This window comes from Ovis canadensis, chromosome X (assembly GCF_042477335.2).
Source record: "Ovis canadensis isolate MfBH-ARS-UI-01 breed Bighorn chromosome X, ARS-UI_OviCan_v2, whole genome shotgun sequence".
In the NCBI taxonomy this organism is placed as follows: Eukaryota; Metazoa; Chordata; class Mammalia; order Artiodactyla; family Bovidae; genus Ovis; species Ovis canadensis.
In genome coordinates this window covers 112143795-112163071 of record NC_091727.1, presented here as the reverse complement: position 1 = coordinate 112163071, position 19277 = coordinate 112143795, and positions in this window count along the sequence as shown.

Here is a 19277-nt window from a genome sequence, read left to right as displayed (position 1 = left end):
TGAACTGAGCTCCTTATCCCCCCCAAATTTATTCAAAAAGGCATGTAACTGACTCTTTTAAAAAATATCTCTCCTTTAATTAGTATTTCTTTCCTATTTCTTATTTATGTCATGAAGAATTAAATATTAACATATTGTCTATGATTTAACCTAGAGTGAATATAAATGGTATTCTGGGGAAAAAAATGACTTCAATTTTACTTGCTATGCCTCTGCTGAATACCTCATTAGTGCTTTAATTCATGCAGAAAAGGTTAAAATGTACTGAAACTGACAATACCTAAATGGAAAGCACTGTGCTTCTGGTTCACTCTCGCAGTAAAGTGCAATCATTCTGGGGAAAGGAAAATGCTAGGGAAGAGTTGTCAGAGTTAGGAGCTGAGTTGAGTTACCATATGACCGACCCTCTGAGAGGCAGAGACATTGGAAGCAAGGCACCCTGGATGAATATGATCGCATCATTTCTTTGGAAAATAGATGAATCAGGCGGGAGAGGATATTGCAATGTCTACTTTCACAGGCTCCTTTAGAACTTCTGTATGACTGAAATATCACTTCTTGGGAGACTGTAATATTGTGTGGGTTATGAATGCAAATTAAAATGAAAATTTTTTTTAAATGAATTGAGAGGATAACTGTTTTCATTCCTCATATCATTTGTTCTTTGGTTAGTTGCCTGTGTTGGCAACAGGAGATCTTCTGAAGAGATTATCAGAATAACTGATGATGTGTGAATAGCCCTATTTGCATGTTTAAGAAACAAAAACCCTTCTGTTTACAGTCACATTTTTACAGTTATCATATGAGGACTACACACATATATATGGAAACCAGAGAATCCAATCCCCCAAAATATTTTCAAGTTGAATTATCTCTACCTGGCCCATGTACACAAAGTCATTGTATTTTCTCTCTTAGAATTGTTTGTCATTGACTCCTGATTATAGATGAACTAATTTAGTTAAATGTCAATATTATAATTATAATGAATTTTATATTATAATGCATTTCTTGTTATTATGCATTTTTCTAGATATTTTCTCCAAATATTTAATTTTCACTAATATTTATCTAACTGGAAAGTTACCTTTCACGTTCTAGACTGTGGATCCAAATGAGTTTTCTTGGCTGCCCTGGAGGTAGATAGAGGAGCAGAGACCTTGGGAAGTTATGTTGGGAACACATGCCCTTCCTGATTGCTGTTATAGTGTTTGGTTAAGCTGACAATATTCTGTTTTAGGTATCTCAATTAATATAAATTAGATGCTGATTTTTTTTTAATTTTTTTAAATTTTTTTTATTTTTTAAATTTTAAAATCTTTAATTCTTACATGCATTCCCAAACATGAACCCCCCTCCCACCTCCCTCCCCATAACATCTTTCTGGGTCATCCCCATGCACCAGCCCCAAGCATGCTGCATCCTGCGTCTGACATAGACTGGCGATTACCATATGGACAGCTATGCCATGAAACATATTACGTTATTTTAAAAATAGTATTGTAATATGTTTTAATAAGGAAATCATGCTAGGTTCTGTATAAAAGGAAATTATGCAGATGCAGCAATTGTCTTCATGTGCAAAGACATCTTTTAACAAAAGTGTATGTTACATTGGGCTTCCCTGGTGGCTCACATGGCAGAGAATCCTCCTGCCAGTACAGGAGACGAGGGTTTGATCCCTGGGTTGGGAAGATCCCCTGGAGGAGGACATGGCAACCCATTCCAGTATTCTTGCCTGGGAAATCTCATGGACAGAGGAGCCTGGCAGGCTATAGTCCATGGGGTCGCAAGGAGTTGGACACGGTTGAGTGACTAACACTTTCACTTACACGTTCATATGTTATGTTGATATAGAACTTTGCAGTTTTCAAAGCACTACATTTGATGTTTTTACCACAGCTGTGGGATACAGGGATCTTGGCATTAAAAAGTAGTAAGCCAAGTCAGAATCTAGAATGTAAAGTGTATGTCCAGTAGAGATGGTCCATATCCAAATAAGAAAGCTGAGGTAATTGAGTACAAATTCCTTGGTGCAAACAATTTTACTTCTAGGAATTTCTCTTACAGAAATAGTCATTGCTTTGGGGAGATCATTGACCAAAGTTGAAGTAAGATCCTCCATTTTTTTTTTTAACCAGGCCACAAATTATGTAGTAGGTTTTATTTATAAAACAGTGAGTCAATGTTTCAAAACTTGAAGAAGCAGACGTTAGATAGATGGATTTTTCCCAAATAAGTAATTTTAACATACACTCATGATAATCTTATAATAATCAGATATTGCCCTCAATGTTTTTCAGACCTGTGCTGGTGTGATTATTTTTTCTTCTTGAACAGTTTCAAATGTCCAAACTCAAGTGTAATCACTCTAAATTTACATGCTCACTCTTCTGAAAAGCAGACAGAAAGATATTTTTTTCATATCTGCATAATGGGACACAAGCTGCTAAGTATGTCCCCTTCTTTCAGTGTCCTGAAAACCTTCCTTATATTCAGGATGATTAAGAAGAAATCCAGTGAAAACTTCATTTTATCAATGGGAGCACTGAGGGGTGAACTTCTTATGTTTGCTTACAGAAATATTGCAGTTTTCAGGATGTGAAATATTTCAAATGTGTAATCTGTCTTTCCCTTCTCTTCTTATAAATTATCTCATAGGACATGTAAGCATCTAAATTTTTCTATACTAAACTCAACTGACAATTTATTAAATTCATATGTTCACATATAGAAGAAGCATTGTCACATGGCAAATAGCCAAGGTTTTGGCATACAAAGGCAATATTATCCAGTTTGACTCCTTGGCGCTCATACAGCTATGCAAGGATTACACACAAACACACACACACACAATTACAAACACTGAAATTAATATCCTAGTGCTCCTATTTATCCAAATGTTGTATGCAGTCTGATTTGCAATAGTAAACATTGATATCAGTCTAAAAATTTGTAAATAAGGGATGCAATAAATAGAGCATATAGGTAAATGGAACACAATAAACCTAAAATAATAAATCTACATGTACTGAGATGAAAAGATGTTCATAATGAGCTAAATGATATTTTATTTTAAAATGCATCCATATATTTATGGAAATATGTACAATAAAAAGTGGTTATCTAGTTACCATGATTTTATAGAACAACTTTCAAACCCACATAAGAGAATTCTTACAAATGTCTTTATAACACATGTACATTTTCTTACTGAGAAAAAAGTAAATATATTTACTTGAAGTAATATGAAGGGGAAATTGAAGAATAGCTATGTGTGATATAATTTTACTACATAAAATATGTACTTATATGTTTGTCTATGAATGGAAATACTGGAAGGATATATGGCTAATTTGTAATAGTGATTCTGTATTTCTAGTAAGTGGTAGATTTATGGTAGAAATTCCAGTCTTTATACCATTTGAATGTTTTGCAACCATTATTCATTTCAAATTCATCTGTATATAGTGATCTTAGCTGTATTCTCTAGGCAATGGTAACTCTCTCCTCTTGTCAATTTATACTCAGAGAAATATGATTCTCTAATATTCTAAGGACTTGGATAACATTCTAAAATAATACAATTACTAATTAAAATGTATTGCCACTTCTGAAGAATAGTAAAATAGTGTTCATTATTTTGAAATTTGCTTCAGAGCATATAATTTGTCCTTTAACAGTTAATACATTTTTAAAATATTTTTTACTATTTTTGTCATAAAAATGATGCAAAGAGAATGATTAAAATATGTGCTTTAGTAAATAATCAAGAAGACATTGGATGAATAAATATGATGCATTTTAATGAGAGTCATTTCTGATAACTAAAATCCTGATTCTCAGATTTAAAATAAACTTGATAAAATGGAATCCTACAATTCAGTAAAAGTGTTAGTCTCTCAGTCGTGCCCAACTCTTTGGGACACCATAGACTGCAGCCCACCAGGCTCCTCTGTCTATGGGATTTTTCAGGCAAGGATACTGGAGTGGGTTGCCATTTCCTTCTCCAGGGGATCTTCCCAACCCAGGGATTGAACCCAGGTCTCCTGCACTGCAGGCAGATTCTTTACCAGCTGAGCTAGGAGGGAAGCCCAAAAATTTCAGTATCTTAATTCCATTTACTTTGATTTCATATTTATTCTAAAACCAAAGATATTTGATAAACAACAGGGACCTACAGTACAGGAAGTTATTTTCATTGTCTTTTTTTTTTAATGTCATAAGACTTTATTCAGAAAACATATCATCCTTAACACAGCCCAAATCAATCAATTGGAAAAGATTAATAAGATAGAAACAAGGAGAAAATTGCCAATGAGAAAACACAAAACCATAATAACCTACAATAGAAAGAATCTGAAAAGGAACATATATATATATGTATGTATGAATGTTTATATGTATATATACTTACATACATGTGTGTGCAAGCTAAGTCGCTTCAGTTATGTCCGACTCTGTGCAACGCTATGGACTGTAGCCCATCAGGCTCCTCTGTCCATGGGATTCTCTAGGCAAGAAAACTGAAGTGGGTTGCTATGCCCTCCTGGAGGAGATCTTCCCCATCCCAGAATCCAAACTGCCACTGTTAAGTCTTCTGCATTTGTAGTTGGGTTCTTTGTCACTTGCGCCACCTGGTGGCTCAAATGGTAAACAACCTGCCTGACAATGCTAGAGACATAAGAGAACTGGGTTCAATCCCTGGGTTGGGAAGATCCCCTGAAGAAGGGAAAGGCAACCCACTCCAGTATTCTGGCCTGGAGAATTCCATGGACAGAGGAGCCTGGTGGGCTACAGACCATGGGATCACGGAGAGTCAGACACAACCGAGCGACTAACACACACACACACACACACACACACACACACACACACACACACATATAAAGCTGAATCATTTTGCTGCACACTTGAAATATTGTAAACGAACTATCATTGAATAAAAAGTTAAAATTAAAAAACTAAAATGTTTGACTTAGATTGGAAAAAAATTAAAAGAATGATTGAACAGGCAATATCATAAATAAAATCAGAAATAACTACTTCACTTTATCCAACCTTTGGAAACAATTATGGAATATCAAACTTGTACATACAGGTGAAACAGAACAAATGTATCTCATTTTCAGGTCAAGCAAAAAATAATCAGCTGGTTTTTGTGGGTTTTTTCTTCTTAACTCTGCTGTTCTGTGGTCCTTTCTGAGAGCCCACTTATGCCACCTAGTACTATGCTACCTAGTACTGGAAAAAAGCTGACCTTAGAAAAATAAATTCTATTCTATATCTGGGAAAAGTAAAAGAATATTTTTTTTAATCCAAAAGGGAAATGCATTTCCTTTGTGGTATATTTATTTAAACTTTGCCACACTTGAACACATATCATACAGTACTAATTAGCGAAACCAGGTTAAAGCTTAGTTGATTAACTGAAGGAAGGAGTATATATCATATAATTCCTTGTTGTGTAATTAAATAGACATTTCTATATAAATAACATGAAGGGTGCCCTTTAGGTAAAGTTTAATTATCTGAAAAAATAGCTGCAATTACTGTCATTAAATTTTTTTTAGTGAAAAAGAAGTTTATGGGAAATCATAAGACTATGATTATTAAACATGATCAAGCTATCAGAAAATGTTTTAAAAATGATACCTAAGAATTAATCAGTGAAATCTAAGGTAAGTTGGTGTATATACACTATACTATTTATAAGTGGATTTTGTTTGTTTTTAATGTTTTTCCATTTTTTGTAAACAATATGTAAGAAAGTAAGTTGAAATATTTATAGTCTTTGATAGCCTATCAAAAGTGTTATTTTTCACAGAATCTCACATGATAATAGGATTATATTTCATTTTCCTTAATTAAAGTAACTAAGTCATAACATAAGCACATTACTTTTGGTTGGGAAAATCAAGTAACTTTCAAAATTAATGGACATGTACTATTTTTTAGTTTATTATCATTTTACTGAAGGCTAGGACCATGTTGAAATAGTTTCTAAAATCAAGACCTCACACATTGTTTATAAAATTTTTCTCCTCAAGCATATCTAATAGCAAAGAAGTTGATATATATCCCCTAGAATTCTGGGGGGGAACTAGGCCAAAACAGCTCACAACAAATTCATTTTTTTCTTAAATCTTTAGTGTCCTCTGAAAAATGCACATGGATTTTACATTCTATTCCATGATATGCATTTGTTTAAATAAAAATGAAGATTTTTTTTCAACTGAAATTTGGAGATACACTTGATGTTACAGAAAGAGGCACTCATATTTATATTGTGAGTTTGTATAACTTTGTGCGGAAGTTAAGTTTGAGAAACACAGTGCTATCCAATGTCAGGGCCTATATTTGAGACTGAAAAGATGGGATACCATGTAATTTCTCTTTAGATGTATAGTAAAAAGAAATTAATGTAACATTTAATTTGAGCCTGGAAAAAAAAATCCTCTACTTAACACTACTAGTGTGAAACACTTACATTGAGGGAACCTATTAATTTTTGGTCATTTCAAAATTGTCATAAAGTATTTATTGTTATTTTTAACCAAACCTGAGTCTTTGTAATTGTGACTTATTTTGATTTTAGTTTTGTTCTCAGTGTCAATACCCCTAAAAGCATAAATCCCAAAGTTAAACTACCTATGAGTGTTCTTAAAGATGAAACAAATTTTAATATATGTTGAAATATGAGTGTGCCCTTTTCCCTTCTGTAATGTGTGTGTGTGGTGGGGAGGGGAGAAAGGGAGTGAGAATTACCTGGATCTACTTATGAGGTGAACAGAATGACTGTATGACCAAGCTCAAAAAAACAAAGTCTCTTATATGGCAATGATGTAAATCAAAGTAAACACTGTTCAATTGTTAAAAACAAGTAAACACAAAATCATCCATCTACTTGAGGATATATATATATTTGTAGCTAATTCATCTTAATGGACTCAAGTTGTTCTAGCTAATCAAACATTCTGTAGAAAGTATACGGATACTCTGTTACTGTCAGATACTCTGTTACTGCCTAGCACTCTCTTCCATTATAAATTTCCTAGTCAAACTTGGCTCCTTTGAGCAATAACATACAAAGCATAAAAAAGAAACATGAGAAAAATGTTCAAATAATAGTAAAAGTAACAACAAATAACAAACTCTTACTTACTTAGTACTTAATATGTGTCAGATGTAGTGCCAGGGCTTTAGATAAATTATTTTATTTAATCATGGCAACACACACAGAACTGATTATCTTTGTCCCAATGGAATAGATGACAAATTGAAATGCAGAGAATAAAAGATTTACCTAAGGTTACATAGCTAGGTGATACTTGGTGAAACCAAGATTGAAACAAGACTTGGCTTCTTAAATTCTTTATCTCAGTAATTTATCTAAAAATTAATAGTTGTTCCATTGATTGAAGAGATTAAAACTACCTATTATGTCCCCTTTTCTTTTTTTAAACTTTCCAAATTTACATTAAGTCTATATTACACGTATAAATAACAAAATCTTCTAAAATACTGTATTATTTACTTCACTGCCTATCACACGAGAGTCTTATAGTAGCTGTATATTGTTTTAGTCTCTTCGTTAATATTTTTTGAAATAAACTCTTCTCTATTCCATGTATATCTTTAGAGCTATCATTTAGGGGCTTCCCTGGTGGCTCAGATGGTAAAGAGGTATCATTTATGGTATCACAGGTTCCTTGCCTCGGGTATAGACTTTTCACTGAAGTCTAGCTAATCAATATATTCCATCTCACAGATAATAGCAATTGGTCCAGAATTTGATCATATTGTCCAGAGTCCTTTCCTGGAATTTATAGTATGACTCTAGAATAAAGAAGCTTCTTTCCACTGTGATGTTGGGAGAATATAAATATGAGGCTACTGGTGGCTATCTTCCTTGTAATATAGAGAGGACTTGTCTCTAAAAGAGGGGCTTCGTTGGTTGCTCAGATGGTACAGAATTCACCTACCAATGCAGGAGATGCAAGAGACGTGGGTTCAATCCCTAAGTTGGGAAGATCCCCTGAAGAAGGAAATGGCAACCCACTCCAGTATTCTTACCTGGAGAATTCCATGAACAGAGGAGTCTGGTGTTTATAGTCCATGGGGTTGCAAAGAGTCAGACATGACTGAGTGACTAACACACACACACACACACACACAGAGGCTGTGTTGAGAGAATCCTTGTCTATAAAAGGAAGTCAAGTAGATGGAAAGAGGGATGGGAAATGGTTGTCTTAATAACAGTGAACCCTAGTTTCAGTCCTTAAAGTTTTTGCTGTTCCCCCTTGTTCATTGTTCTTGCTTTATTCCCTTGCCTTATTCTAGGGTTGAGTCTAGGAGTTTATTATGATTACTATTAAACATCCTCAATTGATTATGATGACTGGCTTTGTGTGGCAATTATGGGATATGTTAATAATCCATCCCTTTGTGTGTTTTTTTTTTTTTTTTTTTACATTTTGGTTTTTGATCAATGTCAGTTTTTCACTAAATATTTTCTCTGAAATACCAGTTTCTCAAATACTCTACAGCAAAAAAGGTTTTTCAGTGTTCATTAAAGGGTCTGAGAAGTCTTTCAGTAAAACTGATTGTTGAACCCAGCATTTCTTAATTCTTACAGATTTGGCACAACTCGTGCCCAGATAAACAGAAGTTCCATATCCAGAAGTCTTTTGCAGGCTCCCTTGCACTTAAAACCCCTCCTAGAATAATCACTATCCTAACTTCTAACTCCATAGATTTATTATGCCTTCTGGAATGGTCCACAGGTCCAGGTTCATTAGAAAGTTACAGTTCACAGAATTATTCTAAATGTTCAAGTTGAAGAAACTCAATGTTCTTCTTTAACATTTCTTGAACTTTCTGATTGTACAATCTTCGCCAAATTGTTTAACTTCTCTGACCCTCAACTTCTTCAACTTTACCATGGAAATAATAATGCTATCTGTCTCATAGTTTTGTGAATAGTAATATTTTATGCATATATATGTATATTATTTACATCTATCTATGCAAATTTTGGAGTTGTTTTTGTTTTGCTCTCTACCAAAAAATATCTTCTATTAGTTACCATACCCACCATACTCATTTTGAGCTCCGCACACACATCTCTTCCCCTCTGGTAACCACTACTCTGTTCTCCACATCTATGTGTTTGTTTGTTTTGGTGGTACTATGTGGCATCTGGGATCTTAGTTCCCCAACCAGGGATCAAACCTGTGGCCTTTGCCTTAGAAGCACAGAGTTTTAACCACTGGACCACCAGAGACATCCCTCTATCTGTTTGTTTTTGTTTGGTTTGTTCACTTATTATGCTTTTGTTTGTTTATTAGCTTTTTATATTCTACATATTAGTCTTTCTCCCTCTGACTTGTGTAACATAATACCCTAAACATCTATCCATGTTGTCACAAATTATAAGATTTCAACTTTTTATGGCTGAATAATATTTCATTGTACATACACATAGAATTTCTTCCTTTAAGAATGCTAATAACTTGTTATATATATATATATATATATATATATATATTTGTGTTCCTATATTAGCTATACATACACACACATATATATAGGTGCTCCTGTGTTAGGTACACATATATTAATCATGGTTATTTATTCTTGATAAATTGCCCCTTTAATATTATATACTGTCCAATCTTTGTGTCTTGTTACCCATTTTAGGTTTGAAATCTGTTTTTTCTGATATGAGTATAGCTACATCCACTTTCTTTTGGCTGCCATTTGCCTGGAGCATCATCTTCCTTCCCTTCACTTTTAACCTATGTTAGTCTTTAGAGCTAAGGTGTGTCTTTTGGAGGCAGCATATATTTGCATCTTGTTTCTTAATCCACATAAGCACTCTGTGTCTTTTGAGTAGTGAATGCAATCATTTTATATTTATGGTGCCTATTGACAAATGAGGACTTAGTATTGCCATTTTATTTCTTGTTTTCTTATTGCTCTGTATCTCCGTTGCTTGTTTTTCCTTGTAATTCTGTGTGCCATTTTGGCTTGGTCATTTTCTATATTGTCCTGGATTTCCTCTTTTTTATGTTTTCTGTCTCTGCTCTATGTTTATGTTTTGTGGTTATTATGAGGTTTGTATAAAACATCTCATAGATAAATTTCTCCTTTTTCTGCTGATAGCACCTCATCTTCATTTACTTATACAAATTCTTTTCTTTCCTTATTCTCCTTTAATGTTTTTGTTGTCTCAAATTATTTCTTTTTCTGTTGTAGGTTTGTTACCTGAGATAGCTATAATTATTTTTGTTTTCATTTTTCTAAAAAAGAAAAAACTCTTTTGAGTAGAATTTTTCTGGTTCTATTTATCATCCAACTCAAAGTTTTGTGTAGCTTTGCAGCTTTGTTTCTGGTAGAAGTTCAGCTCACTTCAGTCACTCAGTCATGTCCAACTCTTTGCGACCCCATGAACTGCAGCAGGTCAGGCCCCCCTGTCCATCACCAACTCCTTGAGTTCACCCAAACCCATGTTCATCGAGTTGGTGATGCCATCCAACCATCTCATCCTCTGTCGTCCCCTTCTCCTCCTGCCCTTAATCTTTCCCAGCTTCAGGGTCTTTTCAAATGAGTCAGCTCTTCGCATCAGGTGGCCAAAGTATTGGAGTTTCACCTTCAAAATGAGTCCTACCAATGAACACCAAAGACTGATTTCCTTTAGGATGGACTGGTTGGATCTCCTTGAAGTCCAAGGGATTCTCAAGAGTCTTCTCCAACACCATAGTTCAAAAGCATCAATTCTTCTGCGCTCAGCTTTCTTTATAGTCCAACTCTCACATCCATACATGACCAGTGGAAAAATGATAACTTTTCTTGACAGAGTATTCTTGGGTGACAGTTTTTATCTTAGTATTTTCAGAATGTCATTCCACTTCTTTCTGGCCTGTAGAGTTTCTACATAGCTCAGTTGGTAAATCATCTGCCTGCAATGCAGAAGACCCGGGTTCAACTCCTGAGTCAGGAAGATCCCCTGGAGAAGGAAATGGCAACCCACTCCAGTATTCTTGCCTGGAGAATCCCATGGACAGAGGAGCCTGACAGGCTTCAGTCTACGGGATTGCAAGAGTTGGACACGACTTAGCGACTAAACCACCACTGAAAAATCAGCTAATACCTCAATGGGGATTCCTTTGTATGTTACTATCCCTTTTCCCCTAGCTGCCTTTAAAATTCTTTCTCTGTTATTGACTTTTGACAACTTTAATATTATGTGTCTTAGAGGTCTTTCTGCATTGAGACCATTACGTGCTCTCCTAGCTTCATGGAGTTGTATATCCAGTTCCTACCACAAATTTGCAAAGTTCTCAGCTTTTATTTCGTTAAATAAATCTCTCTGCTCCCTTTTCCCTCTCTTTTCCTACGAGGATACCCATTATCCTAATTTTGCCCTTCCTAAAAGAATCAGGTACCTCTTGTAGAATTTCCTTACTTTTCTATATCTTATTTCTATTTTACTTAAATCATGCCTAGATTTCTATCTTATATTTCCAATGCTTTCGGATGCATTTTTATTCTCAATTATTGAATTCTTCAGCTTCACAATTTCTGTTTGTCTCTTTTCAGAGTTTCAATCTCTTTGGCAAAATATTCCTTCTATTCGTTAATTTTATTGCTAAGCTCATTAAATTGCCTTTCTGAGTGTTCTTGTATCTCATTGAATTTCTTCATGACACCTACTTTAAATTCGCTATCAGTTAAATTATAATATTCCATGACTTCTGAAAAACCATCTTTTTTTGTGTGGTGGTATAGCATAACTGTGGTTCTTCATGGTACTTGAGTTGTTCCCCAGTTGGTATATGTTAAGTTAAATGACAGGTTAAAAGTTAGTCTTCTGTTTTCTGGTAGGTGGTGCTGTAACACAAGATTTTGGTTTCTTTTACCTGTGTTACCTCTGTTTATACTTGAGAGTTGGCACTTTTCATCCTCCATCTTCTCTGTAAGAAGTATGACTGCATGCTTTCTTTGTTTCTTCTTGTGTGCCTGGGGTCCTTGCTGCCTTGTTTCTGCCAGAATCACTGTCAACATTGGGCTCTTCCTTTGTGTTGGGGATCCCCTGAGACACAGGCTCTACCATGTGGGGAGGTGGCAGCAGTGGGGAGGGAGCTCAGGTCATAAAAGTGCTTCTACTTTGTCTAGTGTTGTAAGGTTCACTGGTTTCCACCACTGCCAATGGCGGGGTGTGAGGGTGGGGTGGTGGGGGTGGCCTGGCATCATAAGTGCTCCAGTGGCTAGAGGGATGGAATCCTAGGCTCCACGGCTTTTGCTGTCCAGTTACCTGAGGCTGAAGAGGCTGGTGTGTTTGGGAGGCAAGGATCACGTATGCAGCTTCCCCTGCTGCTACTGGGGTCTCTAAAACTGTGCACTCAGCTGCAGTCAGAAGGTCATGATTGCAGGCACCAGTCTACCCATGTTTAGATGTACAACATGGAAAATTCTCAGGCATCCTCTTGTGTTTAGCAGAGGCACTTTTGTTGAGCTGTGGATATTTTACTCATTGCAATATTGAAAGGAGATAAAGGTATATTTTCACTCTGCAATATTTCTGGCCTCACCACAAATCTACTATTAAGAAACAGAATGTTTTAAATTTTTTCAAATAAAAATACTGTTTTTATTGAACCTTATTATAAACACTAACATAATGAATATCATGTTCTTGAATGATTGAGTCACCTGTCATACATTCATTTTGTGGTTACAGTGATTAATTCTGGTGTGTTTGCAAGTTTATCTTATGTATTATGGTAATTTTAAAATTCCTGACACTGACATGGAAGTATGTCAATAATTTGTCAGCACATTCATGACTCACATAAAGTTCTACACAAAAAGCCATTGATAATTTTCAAACATTTTAGAAAATGTCTGAAAAAATCAATTAACCATGAAAGTTACTTTTGATTTGTTAGTAGTTTTAATATTTTTGATTGCATTAGAATATGACTTTCTATCATTTTTAAGTGATAGTTTTTGAGAATTCACGTAGGAGTCTATTTAATGTTGAACCAGTCAATTGTGCCATATATGGTTCTAATGAACTAGTTCCAAATTGGGAAAGGCTATATGTTGTCACCTTGCTTCTGTGTGACCATGCTAAGTCACTTCAGTCATGTCAGACTCTTTGTAATCCTTTGCAGTGTAGCCCACAAGACTTCTCTGTCCATGAGATTCTCCAGGCAAGAGTACTGGAGTAGGCCTCCTCCAGGGAATCTTCTTGACTAGGGATCCAACATGCGTCTCATGTCTCCAGCTTTGGGAGGTGAGTTCTTTACCACTAGTGCCACCTGCGAAGTCCATATCAGTTCAATTCAGCTCAATCAGTCATGTCTGACTCTTTGTGACCCCATGGACTGCAGCACACCTGTGCATCACGAACTTCCAAAGCTTACTCAAACACATTTCCATCGAGTTGGTGATGCCATCCAACCATCTCACCCTCTGTTGTCCCCTTTTCCTCCTACCTTCAATCTTTCCCAGCATCAGGATCTTTTCAAATGAGTCAGTTCTTTGCATCAGGTGGCAAAAGTATTGGAGTTTCGGCTTCAGCATCAGTACTTCCAATGAACATTCAGGACTGATTTCCTTTGGATGGACTGGATGGATCTCCTTGCTGCCCACGGGACTCTCAAGAGTCTTCTCCAACACCACAGTTCAAAAGCATCAATTCTTCAGTGCTCAGCTTTCTTTATAGTCCAACTATCACATCCATATATGAATACTGCAAAAATCATAGCTTTGACTAGATGGACTTTTGTTGGCAAAGTAATGTCTATGTTTTTTAATATGCTGTCTAGGTTTGTCATAACTTTTCTTCCAAGGAGCAAACATCTTTTTTTTTTTTTTAAATTTTAGTTTTTTATTTTTTAAATTTTAAAATCTTTAATTCTTACATGCATTCCCAAACATGAACCCGCCTCCCACCTCCCTCCCCATACATCTTTTAATTTCATGGCTGCAGTCATCATCTGCAGTGATTTTGGAGCCCTCCTCAAATAAAGTCTGTCACTGTTTCCACTGTTTCCCCATCTATTTCCCATGAAGTGATGGGACCAAATGCCATGATCTTAGTTTTTCCTAATGTTGAGTTTTAAGCCAACTTTTTCACTCTCCTCTTTCATTTTCATCAACAGACTCTTTAGTTCTTCTACGCTTTCTGCCATAAGGGTGGTGTCATCTGCATATCTGAGGTTATTGATGTTTCTCCCAGCAATCTGGATTCCAGCTTGTGCTTCATCCATTCCAGCGTTTCTCATGATGTACTGTGCATATAAGTTGAATAAGCAGGTGACAAAATACATCCTTGACTCCTTTCCCTATATGGAATTAGTCTGTTGTTCCATGTCCAGTTCTAACTGTTGCTTCTTGACCTGCATACAGATTTCTCAAGAGGCAGGTCAGGTGGTCTGGCACTCCCATCTATTTAAGAATTTTCCACAGATTGTTGTGATCCACACAGTCTAGGGCTTTGGTATAGTCAATAAAGCAAAAGTAGATGTTTTTCTGGAACTCTCTTTTTTGATGATTCAGTGGATGTTGTCAATTTGATCTCTAGTTCCTCTGCCTTTTCTAAATCCAGCTTGAACATCTGGAAGTTCACAATTCATGTACTACTTAAGCCTGGCTTGGAGAATTTTGAGGCTTTCTTCGCTAGCGTGTGAGATGAGTGCAATTGGGTGCTAGTTTGAGCATTTTGGGCAATCCTTTCTTTGGGATTAGAATGAAAATTGATCTTTTCCAGTCCTGTGGCCACTACTGAGTTTTCCAAATTTGCTGGCATATATATTGCAGTACTTTCACAGCATCATCTTTTAGGGTTTGAAATAGCTCAACTGGAATTGAGACACTCAGATGCTCAGAGGGCTCAAACAATCCTTGTGCACACCAGCACCCAGAGACCCCGCAGAGACTGAGACAAAACTGTATTTAGGTGTCTCCTGCAGAGGTACGGGTCAACAGTGCCCTGCTGCTGGGGGAGGGGCTCTGGGTACAGCAGACCTGGTTATGGCATAAGCCCTCTTGGAAGAGATCACCATTAACCCCACCATCGAGTCACCAGCACCTACCCAGGACTGTGAAACAAATTCTTGGAGGGCACACACAGAATCTTGTGGACATCAGGATCCAGGAAAAAGGAGCAGTGACCCCACAAGAGACTGAATCAGACTTGCCCAGTAGTGTCCAAGAGTCTCTGGCAGATGCATGGGTCAGTGGTGGGCTGCTGCAGGGTTGGGGCCATTGAGTGCAGCAGTACCTGCATGGGACGTTTTGAAGCAGATCGCCATTATCTTCATTACCTTCACCATAGTTTGGCCTCAGGTCAAACAACAGGGAGGGAACATAGCCCTGCACATCAACAGAAGACTGAATTAAAGATTTACTGAGCATGGCCCCGCTCATCAGAACAAGACCCAGTTTCCCCCTCAGTCACTCTCTCCTATCAGGAAGCTTCCATAAGCCTCTTATCCTTCTCCATCAGAGGACATACAGAATGACAACCACAATCACAGAAAAGTAACCAATCTGATCACATGGACCACAGCCTTGTCTAACTCAATGAAACTATGAGCCATGCTGTGTAAGGCCACCCATGACGGATGAGTCATGCTGGAGAGTTCTGACAAAACGTGGTCTACTGGAGAAGGGAGTGGTAGAGTACTTCAGTATTCTTGCCTTGAGAACCCCATGAACAGTACGGAAAGGGAAGCCCATATATAAAAATGTAGTTTTTATTACAATAATACCATAAAGAAGGATATTATACAATACCATATACTTTATCAAAGTTATTTTATGATATTGAAATCAAAATGAAATCAATCCAAGCTTGATTGTTTTAAGTTAAAATGTTAGTTTTAATTGTAGGGCAACCACAAAGAAAGTAACTTCATAAAATATGGTAAAAGAGGCAATAAGGAACTTAAAATAGTTTGTTAGATAATGTAAATTTAACACACAAATATTAATAATGGAGGAATGAATGAGCAGAAAAGTATAGAGCATATAGACAACAAATAGAAAAATGGCAGAAACTAGTCTTACCTTATCAATAATTACAGTCAATACAAATGGCCTAAATACTGCAAGCAAAAGGCAGAAACTAGAAGAATGCATAAGAAAATCATGATTCAGCTATATATTGTATAAAAGAGAGAGACTTTAGATTCAAAGACACAAGTAGGTTAAAAGTAAAAGGATGGGAAAGTAAAAAATAAAAAGAAAAAATAAGATGAAAACTCCAAGCCAAGAAAGCTGGAGTGGCTATACAAATAATAAGGATAAAATAGACAATAAGATAAGAATCTGTACTAAAAACAAAAAGGATATTATGATAAAAGAGTAAACCCATTGATAATACATAATTACAAACTTACATGCATTTCATAGAGCTTCAAAGTATATGAAACAAATCTGACAGAATTAAATAGAGAAATGGACAATTAAATAATAATAACTGGTGATTTCAACACTGCATTTTAATGATTACTAATGAATAAAACAAGGAGGCAGAATATCAAGAAGGAAACATAGACTTAAAGAACATTACACATCATTTAGAACTAACATCTATAGAACCTTCCAGCCAACAATAACAGAACACACATTTTCTTAAAGGAACATGGAAAATTATCACGGATAGAACATATTTTAGGTCATAAAATAAGCCTCAATAAATTTAAAAGGATAAGATTTGTGTACAGGTTGTATCCTCCAATCACATGGAATAAAACCAGAAATCATGAATTAAAATAAATTTCAGAATTCACTAATATGTGAAAAGTAAAAACAAACAAACAAACAAACCCATTCTTAGATAATCAGTGATTCAAAAAAGAAATCACAAGGAAAATGGAAAGAAAAACTATGAGAAGAATGAAAATGAAAATACTACACAGCAAAATTTATGGTATACAGCAAAAGCAAAGCTTAGAAGGTTATCTGTAACTATAAACACCAATGTTAGGAAAGATGAAAGATGTCAATTAAAACATTTTAGTGTCCATGTTAAGAAACTAAAAAAAAAAAATGAGCAAACCAAAACCAACCAAGAGGAAGGAAGGAATAGTTAATGAAATAGAAAACAAATAATAGGTTTACCAGTGAAAGCAAAAGTTGGCTTTTTGAAGAAAGCAAGAAAATTGACAAACTTTTAGCTATAATGAACAAGAAGGAAAGAGGGTAATTTCAAATTACTTAAATCAAATATGAAACATTCCTATGAAAAAGGAAACATCAATAGAGACTTTATAGGAATAAGAATGGTTATAAGAGAATATTATGGTCAATTGAATTCCAAGTAATGGATAACTAAGATGATACGGACATATTCCTAAAAAGACATAATATTCTGATATTGACATAAGAAGAAATAGAAAATATGAATAGATATATAACAAGTAAGGAGGTTGAATTAATAACATAAAACAAACCAAAATGGGAAAATCTTACAGCAAAGAAAATTCTAGGCCCAATGAGTTTACTGGCAAATTCTGTCAAAAATTTGAAGAATTAATAGCAATCTTTCACAGATTTTCCAAAAATAGGAGAGTACACATCTCAGCTCATTCTCTGAGGTCAGTGTTAATCCTAATACTAAAACTGGAAAAAGACATCACATGAAAAGAAAATTATACATCAATATCCCTTATGAATATAGATATAAAAATCTTCAATAACATATTAACAAGCTGAATCCAGTAACATAAAAATGGGACTATACACTATGATCATTTGAGATTTATCATAGGAGTATGCAAGGTCAGTTCAACATTAAAAAAAAAAACAACTATCAATATAAACATCATATTAATAGAATGAAGGGAAAACATCATGGAATCATCTCAATAAATGTAGAAAGAGCAATTGATACAAACTAACATCCTTTCATGATAAAAGCAATCAAGTTAAGAATAAAAGTAAATTTCCTCAACCTGATAAACATATTTAAGAGAAACCCATAGTTAACATCATGCTTAATTGTAAAAGATTAAATGGTCTCCTAAGGTCCAGATCCAAATAAAGGTCTCCACTCTAACTGCTTTCTTGTCAAAATTGTGCTTGAGGCTCCAACCAGAACTACTGGCACCAAAAAGTTGTAAAAGTGGTCATTGAATACAATGATAGGTATAGGTAAGTCAAAGTGATGGTATGTTGGATCTTGGAGGTTATATTAAGAATATTTAGATTTATTCTAAGAACATTGAAAATATAAAAGAAAGTAATGTCATTTAATAGAGAAGACATTATTTGCACTTTACTATTCAAAACTATTAGGCATTTATTTTAATTGTAGGTAACCACATGCTTAAATTCTAAAATATTGAAATAATTTAAATTTTAAACTGACATTTCAGATTATGTGTCCATCATAATATAGGTTTAAAATCTGATTTGATTCAAAATCATTCAACATAGATTTCTCTTTTTGTCGCTCCTCGAAACATATTGAAATATGAAAGAAAAGTCCCTGGGAAATTCTCACCTCCTCATTTCAATTTAAATTGAAAATGCAATGCATAGTCAGAGAATACGTGCTGTGATTGTTTTTTCATCCTGTGCCCAGAATTCTCCATTGAATACTATACTGTGAAGGTTAATACTGGTAGGCTTAGTATTGCCTTGGGCTTTATTACTGAAATAAGAAATATCTGCCTGGCACTGATCCCTGGTCAATGCCTGTATTTGTGTGTGTGTGTGTGTGTGTGTGTGTGTGTGTGTGTCACTGTGGGTCCAAGGATTTTCAGGGAGCTTTGTTTCTGATTTTCAACATTGTTGAAATTGATGACTTGCACCTGGTCCCACTAAGGACCCAAGTGTCTTTGATATTGAGTTGATTACATAGCAAAAATGGATCTTCAAAGGGAGTACAGTTGAAATTTGAGTCCAGTCATTTCAGAGTGAATGCCATGAGATGATATTTTATTGTGATTCATTTATTAACTTTAATGTGGTTTGTATATTGTATCATACTTCTGCAATAAAACATATGTTTATAAAAATTGTCATTTGGGGCCCTACTAGTATTCTTTAACAATGGAACCCTATCTACCTGCCACTTTCAGTGCAGATACCTATTTTCTATTGCCTGATTTTGAACTGTTCAGTGTAATTAACAGGCCCTTCCCAAATGGCCTAATTTCTCTCTCCAAACGTGTATATGTCCCTCCCGCTGGCCCCTCACTCAATATAATTTCATTTTTTCCTTTGTATTTTCATAGAAAGTGGTTCATCCTGTC